This window comes from Nomascus leucogenys, chromosome 10 (genome assembly GCF_006542625.1).
Source record: "Nomascus leucogenys isolate Asia chromosome 10, Asia_NLE_v1, whole genome shotgun sequence".
Lineage (NCBI taxonomy): Eukaryota > Metazoa > Chordata > Mammalia > Primates > Hylobatidae > Nomascus > Nomascus leucogenys.
Genome location: NC_044390.1, coordinates 89,580,191 through 89,595,412, shown reverse-complemented (window position 1 = coordinate 89,595,412; position 15,222 = coordinate 89,580,191). Strand labels below are relative to the sequence as shown.

The 15,222-nt window shown below is 44.3% G+C and overlaps 1 protein-coding gene across 15 annotated transcripts in view; it reads left to right on the top strand.

Annotated features, from left to right (window-relative positions):
* CLIP1 (CAP-Gly domain containing linker protein 1) overlaps positions 1-15,222 on the top strand; it is a 151,843-nt gene that overhangs the window by 15,694 nt on the left and 120,927 nt on the right. Inside the window, exon 1 of one of the 15 annotated variants that reach the window (XM_030821552.1) lies at positions 7,298-7,802. The exons of the other annotated variants lie outside the window; for them this stretch is intronic. The gene's annotated coding sequence lies outside the window, so the exon portion shown is untranslated. Of the gene's footprint in view, positions 1-7,297; positions 7,803-15,222 lie in introns of those variants that run through there. 15 annotated transcript variants of the gene reach the window in all.

Below are 15,222 nucleotides of genomic sequence, written 5' to 3'. Positions count from 1 at the left end.
CTCTTTGATCTCACTGCTGTATATAATAATTCAGAAACGTTTATTCATCAGTTTACATTAGAGTCAGGAGCCTGGAGATTGGGGTTTTAGTCCTAGGCTCTTAAGTAAGTATGACCTTGACAAGTGATTTCACTTTTTAGAATCAGTCTTCTTGTTGGTAAAATGAGAGAGTTGAACTAGATTGCTACAGTCTCTTCTGATTCTAACATTTTATGATGCTATATTAAGCATCTTTTTGCTTCTTTTTGCACATTAGTATAATTGACTGCTGCCGACCCATTAAGTAAGTTCTTCTGGGAGATACTAGAGAGGCCTAGTAATTTCAGCCCCTTTTAAGATCTGTGTCTAAGCTAGTGGTATGTGTTAGAGTTACAAAGGCACAGGAATTTTGTAGAATTTTGTGTAAATGAGCAAAATAACTCGAAATTATTCAGCTTTCCATGTTCCCTTAAAACATTTTTTTTTTTGCAGATGGAGGAACATTGGGAGGCTCTTTATTTTCTGCGTGCTAAGTAGTAGGAATATAAATCTGTACTCAGACTGAGCTGTGCAAAGGCATTCATAATTGCAGGCAGTTGCATCAGAGCTCAGAGTTCCATCTCTAAAAAAAAAAAACATTGTCTTATGCCCCAACCTTCTCCCTGGGTTAGTTTTTAATCCTGTCCTTCCTTTTTAAAACTTCTCTAGGTACAACTTGTATTCTGTACTATGTCATACACACCTTAAATTTTAAATACATATAATTTTCTTAAGCACAGAATAATTTTTCAAAGGGGTATGTCTACTCTTGACTTTGGAAACATACCATAAACTTGGTATTTACTGTCAGTGTCTTATTGTATGATATTCTCAAATCAACACTTAAGGTTAGCAGGCTAATTTTATAAATTGCTCTGTAAGGTTTGTCTCAGTTAGAAATTGGAAATAAAACTTCCTTGTAGCTCCTTTTGAATTAAGGAGTCAGTTAATTTTCTGATACTTACTGACTTGTGTCTGTCCTTTAGTGTCTGAATGGGCTTTTCACATTGATCCATTTATTTTTACTTGTTTGAGACAAGGTCTCACTGTGTGGGACCACAGGCACGCACCACCACGCCTGGTTAATTTTTGTATTTTTTTTTGCAGAGACAGGGTTTCCCCATGTTTCCTAGGATGATCTAAAACTCCTGAGCTCAAAACTATCTGCCCACCTTGGCCTCCCAAAGTGTTGGGATTATGGGTGTGAGCCACCAAGCCGGCCTACATTGACCTTTTAAATAAACAGCGATTACAATATTTATTCATCTTTCGTACTTTATCCTTAAAGATATGCTGTTTGCTTCCCGCCCCCCCATCCCGCAGATGGAGTCTTGCTCTGTCACCCAGGCTGGAGTGCAGTGGTGCAATCTAGGCTCACTGCAACCTCCGCCTCCTGGGTTCAAGCGGTTCTCCTGCCTCAGCCTCAGCCTCAGCTGGGATTACTGGAGCCTGCCACCATGGCTGGCTAATTTTTGTATTTTAGTAGAGATGGGGTTTCACCATGCTGGCCAGGCTGGTCTCGAACATCTGACCTCAGGTGATCTGCTCACCTTGTCCTCCCAAAATGCTGGGATTACGGGTGTGAGCAACCGCACCCGGCTGCTGTTTCCTTTGTTTTGTTTTGTTTTGTTTTTTTGAGATAGATAGTGTGGTGGCATGATCTCTGCTCACTGCAACCTCTGCCTCCCTTGCTCAAGTGATTCTCCTGTCTCAGCCTCCTGAGTAGTTGGGATTATAGGTGTGTACCACCACACTTGTCTAATTTTTGTATTTTTAGTAAAGATGGGGTTTTGCCATGTTGGCCAGGCTGGTCTTGAACTCTTGACCTCAGGTGATCTATCTGCCTCAGCCTCTCAAAGTGCTGGGATTACAGGTGTGAGCCACCACGCCTGGCTGCTATTTGCTTTTTTAATCTTTGTGTTAATTTTAAAGCTGAGTCTGGCCTATTTAAAAAGTTATATATAATATATCATGTACGAAGCATACATAAATACCCACATACATAGAGAAATATCAGTGGAAATAGATCTTAGTGGTCCCCTAGCACAGTAAAGTGACAAAAGATTAAAAAAAGCTAGAGTTATGGCTCCTGGAATCTTTCTGACTTTTTTGACCATAGTACTTGTGAGAACGCGTCCCTTGTGAATCTAGGCGATGACAGCAACGGGAGCCATACAGCACTGATAGAACATCTCATGGGATTACACAGGGGATGGAGATCAGTGAAGAAATATTGGGGCTTATAAATAGTCATGACAGGAATGGAAAAAAGGACAGGCTGAATGACTTTAATATGCAATAAAACATTTAAGTAATCTCATGTGAAAGGCACATGTTTTTGAAGATGACGGAATGCTCTTATTCTGACACCTGACTCCAGAGGTGGTTTAAGTCAGTCCTATAGACAAGTCAGTGAACTTGATGGGGATATGTGGAACTGAATGGAAGAATGGAAGTGTGAACACATAGCACCATGTTGGTTTTTTTTGAGACGGAGTCTCGCTGTGTCGCCCAGGCTGGAGTGCAGTGGCACAATCTCGGCTCACTGCAAGCTCTGCCTCCCGGGTTCACACCATTCTCCTGCCTCAGCCTCCCGAGTCGCCTGCCACCATGCCCAGCTAATTTTTTTTTTTTTTTTTTTTTTTTTTGGTATTTTTAGTAGAGACGGGGTTCACTTTGTTAGCCAGGATGGTCTTGATCTCCCAACCTCGTGATCCGCCTGCCTCAGCCTCCCAAAGTGCTGGGATTACAGGCGTGAGCCACTGTGCCCGGCCTTTGTTTTTTTTTGTTTTCTTTTTTTTGTATTTTTAGTGAAACGGGTTTTCACCGTGGTCTTTTTTTTGTTTTCTTTTGTTTGTATTTTAGTGAAATGGGGTTTCACCGTGGTCTCGATCTCCTGACCTCGTGATCCGCCCGCCTCGGCCTCCCAAAGTGCTGGGATTACAAGCGTGAGCCACCGTGCCCGGCTTTTTTTTGTTTTCAGATGGAGTCTTGCTGTTGCCCAGGCTGGAGTGTCGTGGTGCAATCTTGGCTCACTGCAACCTCCACCTCCCCAGGTTCAAGCAATTCTCCTGCCTCAGCCTCCTGAATAACTGGGATTACAGGAATTTGCTACCACTTCCAGCTAATTTTTATATTTTTAGTAGAGACAGGGTTTCACTATGTTGGCCAGCCCGGAGGGTCTCAAACTCCTAACCTCAAGTGATTCACCCTCCTTGGCCTCCCAAAGTACTGGGATTACAGGTGTCAGCCACTGCACCTGGCCTATTCTGTTACCTTTTAAATCAGCCTACTAGTTGATACTGAAACCAGTGTCTCCAGTTCCCAGCTTTATATTCTGTCCAATAAATCTTGCTTGTTAGTGCACTGATTTGATACATTGGCCCTTCTGTGGCCTGTGCCCTAAACTGTGTTTGATGGCATCACACACATTTTCCCTGTGTTCAGGGCCAAGCTTTGGGAAGCCAGAGTCAACGATGCTCTTAGGTGTCTGTAACTCGTCCTCAGCTCGCGTAGACCACTCACTCATGCGCTTACCGGTTATTCTACCTTGGAGTGGATGCTCCTTGTTTTCATCCCCTGTGGTTTGATTCTGAGTCACAGAGCTGTTGTTAGGGCACACATTCTGATGAGTCACACAGTGTCATCATGTCATCGGACCACTCTGTGTAAATGTGCACAAGGAGTGTTCTGTATCTTATTCGGAAGACTAACAAGTTTCCCAGGTTAGAATATGGGCCAATGAAACAGTTATATGTGGCTGGGCGCGGTGGCTCATGCGGTAATCCCAACACTTTGGGAGGCCAAGATGGGTGGTTCACCTGAGGTCAGGAGTTCAAGACCAGCCTGGCCAACATGGTGAAACCCTGTCTCTACTAAAAATAAAAAAAATCAGCTGGGCGTGGTGACGGGCGCCTGCAATCCCAGCTACTCAGGAGGCTGAGGCAGGAGAATCGCTTGAACCCAGGAGGCAGAGGTTGCAGTGAGTAGAGATCCGCCATTGCACTCCAGCCTGGGTACCAGAGTGAGACTCTGTGCCAAAAAACAGACCAAAAAAAAAAAAACAAGAAATGATGTCTCCTACTGTATTGGCCTTAAATCTCCAGCCACAGGTTCCTTTCATGTGCTTTGAGACGTACTTATTAAATTTTTCATCGGTAGCTCAGGCTCTGTATTGTATTTTGCTGTGAGTTTCATGTGGGTGTGTTTTCAAACTCTTTGTGCTGAGCGCTCGGTTTTACCGGGCAGTGCCTTGTGCTGCCAGCAGGGCTTCCTTATACATTATGTATCCCGTCAAATACATATTTTAAAGTTCCTCTTACTGTAAGTGCTATTTTTTCCTTTTCTATGCTAAGAACAATTAAATTATTCCCAGTTCGAGATTCAGGAGTTTTACATTTCTCTGCCCTTTTCCTCACATATGTGTTGTAATGGAGCACAAAAGATGGATGTTGCATACCCAGTGGGGCCTGGGGTATTATCTGCTTGTTAGTTTTACTATCGACGCCAAGAGGAGAGCTGCTTGTATTCTGCTTTCAGTCTGTATTCCAGCCTGGTGGTGTCCTATGTAGTAGCCACGAGCCACATAATCACATATTGAGCACATGAAATGTGGTGAGTCCAAATTGAGGTGTGCTAGAAGTATAAAATACACAGTGGATTTCAAAGATCTATTATGAAAAAAGAATGTAAAATGTTAATAATTTTACATTAATCACATTTGTTGTTGTTAGAGATGAGGTGATATATATTTTTTGAGATGCAGTCTCGGTCTGTCACCCAGGCTGGAATGTAGTGCTGCCACCCAGGCTGGAGTGCAGTGGTGCGATCTCAGGTCACTGCAACCTCCGCCTCCTGGGTTCAAGCTATTCTTCTCCTCAGCCTCCCAAGTAGCTGGTATTACAGGCGCCTGCCACCACGCCCAACTAATTTTTGTATTTTTAATAGAGATGAGGTTTCACCATGTTGGCCAGGCTGCTGTCAAACTCTTGACCTCAAGTGATCCACGTGCTTCGGTCTCCTAAAGTGCTGGGATTACAGGCGTGAGCAAGCGCGTCTGGGCAGGAGATGAGGTCCTGCTCTGTTGCCCAGGCTGGAGTGCAGTGGCATGACCAGAGCTCTCTGCAGCTTCTAACTAAACGCTTGGGCTCAAGCAGTCGTCCCACCTCTGCCTCTCGATTAACTGGGACGTAGGTTTGTGCCACTACACCCAGCTAATTTTTAAAAATTTTGTAGAGATGGTGTCTCACTATGTTGCTCAGGCTTATCTTGAAATCCTGAACTCAGGTGATCCTTCCACTTGGGCAGGCAGGAGCCACCGTGCCCAGCCCTTGATTACATTTTGAAATAATATTTTAGATCTATTGGGCTAAATGAACTATGTCATGAAAATTAATTTCAGCTGTTTCTTTTTCATTTTTAAAAATATGGATACCAGAAAATTCAGAATTATACATTTGTACTGCATTATATTTCTACTGGACAGTGCTGGTCTAGAAAGCATAATAGTGTCAACAAATGTAATTATCTATTTGAGACTCGTACCTTTTTTTTTTTTTTTTTTTTTTGAGAAGGAGTTTCGCTCTTGTTGCCCAGGCTGGAGTGCAATGGTGCAGTCTCGGCTTACTGCAACCCCACCTCCCAGGTTGAAGCGAGTCTCCTGCTTCGGCTTCTCGAGTAGCTGGGATTACAGGCATATGCTACCACGCCTGGCTAATTTTGTATTTTTAATGGAGACGGGCTTCACCATGTCTGTCAGGCTAGTCTTGAAATCCTGACCTCAGGTGATCCTCCTGCCTTGGCCTCCCAAAGTGCTGGGATTACAGGCATGAGCCACCGTGCCCAGCCGAGACTCATACCTGTTAAATAGCACTCACTGTAGGTAGTAATTGAACAGTTTGCCCATAGCTTCATTGACCTACTTTTTTGGAGTACAGTGACGCCATCTCTTCTCACAGCAACCTCTGCCTCCCAGGTTTAAGCGATTCTCCTGCCTCGGCCTCCCGAGTAGCTGGGATTACAGGCATGTGCCACCACGCCTGGCTAATTTTGTATTTTTAGTAGAGATGGGGCTTTGCCGTGTTGGTCAGGCTGGTCTTGAATTCCTGACCTCAATTGTTCTGCCCGCCTTGGCCTCCCAAAGTGCTCGGATTACCGCGCCCGGCCCATTGACCTACTTTTTATTAATTTGTTAATTAATAATTTAGAGTGAGGTCTCACCAAGTTTCCCAGGCTGGTATTGAACTCCTGGGCTCAAAGCATCCTGCCACCTCAGCCTCCCAAAGTGTTGGGATTATAGGTGTGAACCACCATACCCACCCTTCATTAGCCCGCTTTCTAAAAAAGGATCCAGGCCAGGCGTGGTGGCTCACGCCTGTAATCCCAGCACTTTGGGAGGCCAAGGCGGGAGGATCACCTGAGGTCAGGAGTTCGAGACCAGCCTGACCAACATGGTGAAACCTTGTCTCTACTAAAAATACAAAATTAGCCAGGCATGGTGGCACGTGCCTGTAATCCCAGCTACTTGGGAGGCTAAGGCATGAGAATCGCTTGAACCTGGGAGGCAGAGGTTGCAGTGAGCCAAGATTGTGCCACTGCACTCCATCCTGGGCGACAAGAGTGAAACTCTGTCATCAAAAAAAAAAAAAAGGGTCCAGAGTTGGGAAACCTTGTAATGCTTCTGTGTTTATCAAGTGTTTAGAGTATAAGATACAGTTACTTGATGCTTTAGTTTGAAAATCACATCATTTTGCATAATTTTATGGATTCTTGTTTTGCTTTTGACTCACTTGAGAACTTTTCTGAACTCTTACTGTGTATCAAACTTTTTTAGGTTCTTTGGATGCAAAGACAAACCAAATCTCATGGAACTTAGTCATAGCATGATATGCAAACAAGACAGGAATGCGTGTGAGTCATCATTCCGTAATCGAAGCTGCCCAGTAGCTGGAGTAGTCCAGAGATGGAAGAGAGGGCAAGAAGAGTAGTCAGAAGAGACTGCTGATGTGTCTCCTGTGTTCTTGGAGAGCCATTTCCCATGTGCCCCCACAGCCCTTCTGTGTGGCAGTGTGCTGTGCGTGGCAGTAGCGTATGGGGCCTGGCTCTAGAAACAGCCCGTACATGGGGAATGAAGCCTGTCCAAGGACTTAAAGCTCAGTTCAGCCAGAATATGTGATGTTTTTAAATTGCAGCCAAGCAGGCCCATAAATTTTTTTTTTTTTTTTGGTTACTTTTCCGTGACATTGAATAGTTGACTTTTTTATTTTACTCAAGAATTGAAGAAAATTTGCAAATGCCCTTCAATCTTATTTATCTTTTTCAGTCTCTTCTGTATATACAGAAATATGAATGTGAATGAAGTGCAAGGAAGAAAATCAAATAGCTTGCCCTTTCTTTAGGGGAAACAAGTCAATTTGGAAAGGTCTCAGTGTTGTGTAAGTGTTTTCAGTGGCTCAAGCCGAGGAGCTCAGGTTACACTGCATCTCCTGTGTTGGGGGTGGGGACAGCAAGTGACACAGCATAGTTACGTAACCGTGACTTCAGGGGACAGGATTAAGCTGTGAATGAACCTCCCAAACCCAGGAATATGATACGAGAACATAGCCTTTGAATTTCTCTCTCAAGTTTGACTTGAAAAATCAGCCTCAGAAACATCTTTATCTTAAGATGGACTTCCGTTGCTCTCAGAACGTCTCTACCCTGACTTTCTGTTATTAAGTTCATGGACATACAGCATTTTAGAATTAAGCGGGGGCTCCAAAGTCTGCGAGTGCGGCTGTGCACAGGTAAGTCACTTCACCCGCCTGGTGCTGAATTTCCTTTGGGTCGTGCAGCAGGGCCGTGTTGAAACCTGCGTTTCTGGACGTTGTAGCTACCACGCAGCCTGTTTCTGGAAGCTTGGTGTTAAACTCCCTCTCCTGGCAGGTTAAATTCATTGCAAATTCTTCAACTCTCCTTTGCCTCCCAACAGAATTTTTAGATTTCGTAAATAAAGTGGCATTTTCATTTTGTGGATGCGGCAAAATGGACTAGAAAGGGTCTGACGTATAGAGATGTGATTTTCTTGGGGCAACGCGATGCCGCTCTGTGTGTGCCAGGGGGTGCTGAGCCTGTTCGAAGCTCTTATCAGATCTGGGTTCTTTCTTCACTGATGGCAGAGGTCTGTACTTTTTACTTTGGCAAAAAGTTAGAGCCACAATCTTTCCTTTCACTTCTGAATACTTGACCTTTTGCCTACAGGATTTGGATGTGATACTCAAAACAGGACTAGAACTGTGAAGGTAGGGAGTTAGAAACAGATCTTATTTAGTGTCCTCAGGTGGAAGTTGGGAATACTGAGCCGGGGAAGGGGTTATGTGAGTTGTTCAGGGTCATCCAGCTGGGATGGAATTTAGGTGTCTCACTTCCCACTTCCCAGTCCGGCTCTCTGTTCATACTTTTTTATTTATAAGAACCATGGCATTTGAAAAATAAGAGTAAATATAACCTTAAGAAATCAGATGAGAATATGAAGAATATTATTGCTTTTCGTATGACTGTAATTTTCACCATTCTTGTTTTTGGGAACTGCTTGTTTTGTGGAACCTCTTGTTTCTGTAAATTGCTTAAGGTTTTTTTTTTTTTTTGGATATCTGGTCAGGAGGAAGGGGGATTAGATTTTATTAAAATATATATTTTCTATAATAAGTGTCTTTTTTTTTCCTTTAACTTTTTAAAAAAAGATTTTAGAGATAAAGTCTTGCTAATATTGCCTAGGCTGGACTTAATCTCCTGGGCTCAAGAGATCCTCCCGCCCCAGTCTCCAAAGTAGCTCGGATTCCAGGCAGGTGCCACCATGCCCGGCTAATAAAAATAATTTTTTTTTTTTTAGAGATGGGGTTTCACTATGTTGCCCAGGCAGCTCTCAGACTCCTGTACTTAAGTGATCCTCCTGCCTTGGCCTCCCAAAATGCTGGGATTATAGGTGTGAGCCACCATGCCTGGCCAAGCTTGTGTGTTTTAAAAACATATTTTGTTCTTACCAGTAAAATGTCTCTGCTTTTATGAAAATATAGTACTTTAATTATTCACATTATTATGCTTTTTGTGATATAAAGCATTTCCATCTTAGAGGCTCATCCTTAAAATTAATTTTTTTTTTTTTTTTAGGGGAGTCTCATTCTGTCGTCCAGGCTGGAGTGCAGTGGCGTGATCTTGGCTCACTGCAACCTCCGCCTCCAGGGTTCAAGCTATGCTTCTCCTCAGCCTCCCAAGTAGCTGGTATTACAGGCGCCTGCCACCACGCCAGCTAATTTTTTTTTGTTTTTTTGTATTTTTAGTGGAGACAGGGTTTCACCATGTTGGCCAGGCTGGTCTCAAACTCCTGATCTCAGGTGATCCAGCTGCCTTGACCTTCCAAAGTGCTGCGATTACAGGCATGAGCCACCAAGCCTGGTCCCTTAAAATTAATTTATTTGAGGAATTTACTTGGGCAATATGATTCAAAGCTCTTAAGCAAAGTTTTTATCTCTTTGCCACTGTATTACATGAAATAAGCTTGCCACTATACCATATAAGCCCACTTATTTCAGTGGCTGAAACTGATAAGTTGATTTTCTTTTTTTTGTTTTTTTTTTTTTGAGACGGCATCTCACTCTGTTGCCCAGGCAGGAGTGCAGTGGCACGATCTTGGCTCACTGCAGCCTCCGCCTCCTGGGTTCAAGCGATTTTCCTGCCTCAGCCTCCTGAGTAGCTGGGATTACAGGTGCGCACCTCCACACTCGACTAATTTTTGTATTTTTTTTTTTTTTAGTAGAGATGGGGTTTTACCATGTTGGCCAGGCTGGTCTCGAACTCCTGACCTTGTGATCGGCCTGCCTTGGCCTCCCAAAGTGCTGGGATTATAGGCATGAGCCACTGCGCCTGGCCGATAAGTTGATTTTTAGTTTTGGAAAAGTTTAGGATACATATTTACTGATGGGAAAATGGGGAGAGGCGATTCAGGTATCTAGACTTCTTTCTTCCCTTTTTTTTTTTTTTTTTTTTGAGATGGAGTCTGGCTTTCTCGCCCAGACTGGAGGGCAGTGGTGTGATCTTGGCTCACTGCAACCTCTGAGATTACAGGTGTGCACCACCATGCCTGGCTAATTTTTGTATTTTTTTGTAGAGACAGATTTTTGCCATGCTGCCCAGGCTGGTCTCAAACTCCTGACCTCAGATGATCCACCCACTTTGGTCTCCCAAAGTGCTGGGATTACAGGATGAGCCACGCGCCTGACCTCTTCCATCTTTTGATTCTGTTGTCTTCAGTACATGCTTTTGAAGTTGCTGGGGTTGTCTCCATCAAGCCATTGGAAGGGCAAAGAGCATGGGGGATTGTACACAGCAGGTTCCTCTGGGCTAGGCCTAGAGTGGCACATGCCTCACACACTTCTTTTATTCCACTGGCTAGAACTCAGTCACGTGATCATACTGAACTGTAGCGGGAGCTGGGAAATAGGGTGTGAATCCAGGAAGAAGAAGAGGCCAGGCACGGTGGCTTATGCCTGTAATCCCAGCACTTTGGGAGGCCAAGGTTGGTGGATCGCTTGCACCCAGGAGTTCAAGACCAGCCTAGGCAACATGGTAAAAGCCCGTCTCTCCAAAAGAAAAAAGAAAAAAATTAGCTGGGTGTGGTGGTGTCTGCCTGTAGTCCCAGCTACTTGGGAGGCTGAGGTGGGAGGATGGCTGGAGCCTGGGAGGTCAAGGCTGACATGAGCCATGAGTGCATCACTGCAGTTCAACCTGGGCAACAGAGCAAGACTCTGCCTCAAAAAAAAAAAAAAAAAAAAGTCTTGGTGAACAGCTAGCCACCCTCTCCCCCTCTCCATATGTATTCACTTCCATACTGGCTTGGCTGTGCTGCACTCTTGTTTCTGTGGAGAAAGCAGCTCAGTAGAGTCTGTTTCTTCATTCTTTCGGTTGAAGCCGTTTTACTGTGGCTCAAAAGAGTTTTTTTCCACCTATGAAATTAATTATACCTGTTCATTAAATAAAATTTCTAGAGACTCAAGAAAACACAAGAGATAAAAATTACCAATGATTCCATTGAGATAATTGTTCTGAGTCCCTGTTACAGTTCCCTTCAATTTCAGAATTTTTAAGCACTTAGAAACAATAAAATGTCACTAATTCTTATTCTGTGCTGGCCTGCAAACTCCAAAACTCTTAGGGGGGAGGAAACAAGAGCCTGGCCATTTTGCCTTTTCCTCACAAAGATACACAGGGCTATTCTAGAGCTGTCCCGAGGCTTTATTCTTTTGGCATTTTCAAAATGAACTTAGACATCATAATCACTTCTCCTTAGTAAACAGGGTAAATATTGGGGCTGGTGAACTCAATAGTTTATTAGGATGGCAAGGGTAACATTTTAAGTTTATGATTTATTTCGTACTCAGTTATCAGGATTCTTTTTTCTTTCTTTTTTTTTGAGATGGAGTCTTGCTCTATTGCCAGGCAGGAGTGCAGTGGCACGATCTCTTCTCACTGCAACCTCCGCCTCCCTGGTTCAAGAGATTCTCCTGCCTCAGTCTCCCGAGTAGCGGGGACTACACGCACGTACCACCATGCCCAGCTAATTTTTGTATTTTTAGTAGAGACGGGGTTTCACCATGTTGGCCAGGGTTGTCTCGATCTCTTGACCTCATGATCCGCCTGCCTTGGCCTCCCAAAGTGCTGGGATTACAGGCGTGAGCCACCGCGCCTGGCCGGGATTCTTAAAAGTAGCCCAATTTTCCAGTAAAGAATACTAAGAAAAAGTGTTTGGAACCGAACCAAAATGAAAACTTGCATACTGGAAGTTTGCAGGTAATATAGATATGCGTACATGACTGGTGTTCAGCTATTTAGGTGGACTTGCTTGTCTCTGCTTACCTGTGTTGCTGATGCTGGTCAGCAGTGGAGAAAACTGAGATTAGATGCTGCTAATCTCAGATGGGAGGATAATTTCTTAGGAGGAAGGACATTTCTTGAGTCATCAGCTCCAGATTCCTTTAAAGTGGTGAGGTTTCAGCCCAGAGGCTGACAAACATCAGAATTCCTGTTTGTGAGGTCATCGTCATGACCTCATAGCCAGGCTGTTCAAAATGTTTGCCGAGCTTCTGGCAGGATATGAGCTGATGCCTGCCCCGATTCTACAGACACCATGAGGTACTATTTTCATATTCTAGATTTGTGTTGATTTTCTTCAACTTCTTATAGATAAAAAGTAAAGACATTGACCCAGGCCCTCTTTATTTTGCTGAAAGAGATCGTATAATGATGAGAAAATAATTGTGAATATCCTCTGGCAGGACTTTTAAAAGCAGAAAACTCCATAGTTGAGTAGAACATGTTTTTACTGTGTGTTTGTGATTAGTCAGTGGCTCTGTTTGCTATGGAATTTACTATCCATTTTTTCTGCAAATAAACATCGTTTTTTCTTCTGTGAAAAAGTAACAGTTTGAAACGATTAGACTAGGTTATCAGTGGCAGAAATTCTTTATGACCCAGAGGTCTCAAGTCAGATGCATCACAATCAAGAAGTTGTCACCATCTGTTTTTGATTATTTTACCTTGTGCCGTTTATGCCTGTTTCATTTGGAGTTGGAAGAAAAGGTGTTGGTTCGTACAAATATTCAGAAACCTAGTCTCTGAGGGTTAATATTAACTTTTTAAAGGATTGTCCTTTATTTTTGAGCTGGAGTCTTGCTCTGTCACCAGGCTGGAGTGCAGTGATGCAATCTCGGCTCACTGCAACCTCCGCCTCCTGGGAGCTGGGATTATAGGCGCACACCACCACACCCAGCTAATTTTTGTATTTTTAGTAGAGACGGTGTTTCGCCATGTTGGGCAGGATGGTCTCGATCTCCTGATCTCGTGATCCGTCCACCTCGGCCTCCCAAAATGCTGGGATTACAGGCCTGAGCCACTGTGCCTGGCCTAAAGGGTTGTTCTTCTTTAAGTAAATAAAAACTTGGAAAACCCTGTGTTTCTGTATGCTGGGTGCAAACACTTGATAAATTGTCCCTTTCCATCTTTTTTTTTTGTTTGTTTTTTGAGACAGGGTCTCACTCTGTTGCCCAGGCTGGCGTGCAGTGGCGAAATCTTGGCTCACTGCAGCCTCTGCTTCCCGGCTTCAAACAATTCTTGTGCCTGAGCCTCCAGAGTAACTGGGATTATAGGCACATGCCACCACGCCCAGCTAATTTTTTTGTATTTTTAGTAGAGACAGGGTTTCACCGTGTTGGCCAGGCTGGTCTCAAACTCACCTCAAGTGATCCGCCCTCCTCAGTCTCCCAAAGTACTGGGATTACAGGCGTGAGCCACCGTGACTGGCCCCTTTTCATCTTTTATTTAAGTAATGCAGTACGTAAACAATGGAACTTTTTTCTAAGTTTGACTGTGAGTTTAAGTGGAGAGGTGATGCACCCCCTCCCAAATAATAATTTTCTTATTGCTTTGCACTCATAAAGCATGCCAGTGTCAGACATCACATCCTGTTTTTTTTTGAAGTAGACTGTTCTTTTAAAAGCATTGCCCTGTGTGTTCTCTGTTTTTTCCCCCTCCGAAACAGTCACATGTCCCTATTTTCTTAAATACATAAGACTTAGAATCTTTTTTTTTTTTTTTTGGAGACAGAACCTCACTCTGTCACCCAGGCTGGAGTGCAGTGGTCTGATCTCAGCTAACTACAACTTCGGCCTCCCAGGTTCGAGTGATTCTCCTGGCTTAGCCTGCTGAATAGCTGGGACTATAGGTGCACACCACCACACCCAGCTAGTTTTTGTAGTTTAGTAGAGATGGGGTTTTCACCTTGTTGTCTAGGCTGGTCTCAAACTACTGACCTCAGGTGATCTGTCCGCCTCAGCTTCCCAAAGTGCTGGGATTACAGGTGGGAGCCACCATGCCCAGCCAAGATCTAGACTCTTAAAACACTTACTTTCTTAGAGACTAAGAGCCCTTTATGGGTCCACTAGGTGTATGCCCAATCAAATGTCTCTCTTTAACTGGGATGTCTTTAAGATAGCTTTGTAGAAATGAGCCATCCTGTACACATAAGTTCTAAGAACTTGAAATTGCCAATCTGGCTGGGCACGGTGGCACATGCCTGTAATCTGAGCATTTTGGGAGGCCAAGGTGGGCAGATCACTTGAGGTCAGGAAATCGAGACCCTCCTGGCTAATATGGTGAAAACTCGTCTCTACTAAAAATACAAAAAATTAGCTGGGCGTGGTGGCACATGCCTGTAATCCCAACTACTTGGGAGGTTGAGGCAGGAGAATAGCTTGAACCTAGGAGGTGGAGGTTGCAGTGAGGTGAGATCATGCCACTATACTCCAGCCTAGATGACAGTGAGACTCCATCTAAAAAAAAAAAACAAAAAAACAAGATTGCCACTCTGCAGTGAATTTTAGCCACAGGGACAATATTTAACTGCTTTAGATCAAGTTTCATTATTAAAAACATTTCTGGCTGGGTGTGGTGGCTCACACCTGTAATCCCAGCACTTTGGGAGGCCGAGGAGGGTGGATCACTTGAGGACAGGAGTTCAAGACCAGCCTGGCCAACATGGCGAAACCCTGTCTCTACTAAAAATACAAAAAATAGCCGGGGGTGGTGGCGTGTGCCTGTAGTCCCAGTTACTCGGGAGGCTGAGGCAGGAGGATTGCTTGAGCCTGGGAGGTGGAAGTTGTAGTGAACTGAGAGTGGGCCACTGCACTCCAGCCTGGGCAACAGGAATGAAACCCTGTCTCAAAAAAACAAAAACAAAAACAAAAACAATTTTTGTGCTTTTAGTATGTATTCTTATTTTTTTTTTTGAGACAGAGTCTCGCTCTGTCGCCCAGGCTGGAGTGCAGTGGCACCATCTCGGCTCACTGCAAGCTCCGCCTCCTGGGTTCAAGCGATTCTCCTGCCTCAGCCTCCCGAGTAGCTGGGATTACAGGCACCCGCCACCACACTCAGCTAATTTTTTTATTTTTAGTAGAGATGGGGTCTCACCATGTTGGCCAGGCTGGTCTTGAACTCCTGACCTCAGGTGATCCGCCCGCCTCAGCCTCCCGAAGTGCTGGGAATACAGGTGTGAGCCACTGCACCTGGCCTTGTTCTTCTTTTTGTTAGATGGAGTCTCACTTTGTCACCCAGGCTGGAATGCAGTGACATGGTCTCAGCTCACTGCAAACCCTGCCTCCTGGATTCAAGCATTCC